This window comes from Sphaeroforma arctica, assembly GCF_001186125.1.
Source record: "Sphaeroforma arctica JP610 unplaced genomic scaffold supercont1.371, whole genome shotgun sequence".
NCBI classification, from domain to species: Eukaryota; class Ichthyosporea; order Ichthyophonida; genus Sphaeroforma; species Sphaeroforma arctica.
Window position 1 is genome coordinate 69,962 of NW_014040187.1, and position 2,712 is coordinate 72,673.

The window sequence follows — 2,712 nt, forward strand, 5'->3', positions numbered from 1 at the left end:
AAGATATGAATATGTATAGAAATAATATTAATAATATATATACACACACATACACACACATATATATGTATATATAGAAAAGACTATCTCACATATACACTTACCCATTTGCCCGTATACGAATCTCACTCACTCCGTGTACATATTTATACATACATACATACATATATATATATATATATATATATATATATATATATATATATATATATATATATATATATAATAGAGTTACGTAGGCATAGACTCAAAAATAAATACCACCCACCTTCTCACACACAGTCCAACTACCACTGATAGGCAACGCATTGGCTGCTTCAGTGTTCAGTACAGTGCCAACCGCAGACGTCATCTCAGCCACTGAGCTCAGAGTCTCACACAGAATGCCATCCACATGAGAAACAAGTGCCCTGTGGTAGTACACATGGGTAGGTATACGACAGACAGTATCGTATGAGTATAGGGTTAGTATGAGGGAAGTAGCTACACTATATATATATATACATTGCTTGTCATGCGTGGCTTTGTTGACGTGGTGAGTATTGAGTGTAGGTAGACTGTCGTTCGGCTTGCCCTTGGTATGTTCTGAAGGCAGTCCTTGTGACGTTATAACGTTTTGCCATGTGTGCAATTATGTGTGAAGGCACAGCTAGCGCACTCAACACACCCAAATGCTGCGTGCTATTAGGGTTTAGGATTTACTGAAAAACCCTAAACGCTATTGCGGTATGTTGCGCTAATGTTCAACGTTTATCCGTAGATTTTAGGGTTTAGGGTTTCAAACGGACTAGTCACACAACTACAGGTCGTCACACGCAGTGATCATACTACACACAACTCAAATGAACTAAATAAACCCTAAAACCCTAAAACACACACAACCCAAATGAACTACAACACAGCACAGACGCAGCACACACACAGCTCCACTTACTGCAACATGACATCGTACTGCTGTTGGCATTCGTTTGTGGGAAGGACGAGATCAGGTCTGTAGCAGCCGTTGAGTGGGGGAAGTACTGGAGAGACCGTCATGGGAGGGGGGGTGAGAAGATGCACTAAGTCAAGAGCCATACTAATTGAAAATTAATTTGGAATTAATGTATTCGGGATTAAATTGGAATTAATGATTTGGGGACTCATTTCGGATGAATGAATTGAGCAATAATTTGAATTAATGAAATTGGGAATGAATTTGGGATTAGTGTGGATATGATTCGCAATTCAATGAATTCGAAATTAATTCTATTTGTGGTTTGTATTGAACCAAATGAATGGGCGGGATGTTTAGTGCCGCAGATAACCCGGTAACCCGGTAAGAACAACCCCTAAAACCCTAAAACCGCGCCACTAAACAACAACAGCGGCTATGCTAAGCAGAAGCACTACCACACATTACAACCATGTGACATACTCATATATACTACAGTACAACCACTGCATGGTCATACTATGTACAACCATCACACTACCACACATTACAACCATGTGACATACTCATATATACTACAGTACAACCACTGCATGGTCATACTATGTACAACCATCACACTACCACACATTACAACCATGTGACATACTCATATATACTACAGTACAACCACTGCATGGTCATACTATGTACAACCATCACATTAAACTATACCTTTGCCAGTGCAATTTGTGGGCAGTGCAGTAACGTACTACAGCTCACCGCTAGCGATTTAGCATTCGCACACGCGCACGTGCGTTGTTTAGGGTTTTAGGGTTTAGGGTTTAGAGTCGTTCGCTATTGCTATGTACAATGTCTGATGTCCGGAGTGGGCCGGTGGATTTCGGCAGTTGTGGACAGTTTCCGTAACACGGCGTATCAGGAAAAGGCGAACTAAACCCTAAAACCCTAAACTACCCAGCATTCATCTACACTTGGGTCTATGCACTCACTCATACACACGTGTACATACATAACATGCATCTACACTTGTGTACATACATAGCATTCATCTACACTTGTGCACATACATAACATGCATCTACACTTATATACATATATAGCATTCATCTACACTTGTGTACATACATAGCATTCATCTACACTTGTGTACATACATAGCATTCATCTACACTTGTGTACATATATAGCATTCATCTACACTTGTGTACATACATAGCATTCATCTACACTTGTGCACATACATAGCATTCATCTACACTTGGGTCTATGCACTCATAATACACTGATACACACGTGTACATACATAGCATTAATCTACACTTGTGTACATACATAGCATGTATCTACACTTGTGTACATACATAGGATTCATCTATACTTGTGTAAATACATAGCATTCATCTACACTTATGTAAATACATAGCATGCATTTACACTTATGTACAGACATAGCATTCCTCTACACTTGTGTACATACATAGCATGCATCTACACACGTGTACGTATACGCTCACACACGCGTGTACACACATAGCACACAGCCACCTACCCCCCCACACTCGTACACGTGGGTCTATGCTGTCGCGTGCAGCTGTGGCCAATTGCGCTGCGGTTGTGGTGAGACGAGAGACGTCGTCGTCCGAGAGACCCACTTCACGCGTAATACTGAAGTTGTTAGTGGTGATGATACGAGCACCTACAGATGCGTGTGTGATAAGACAGACAAAGCAGGCCAAGTGGACCAATTGGCAAATGAGTGTGTGATCAGATAGACAAAG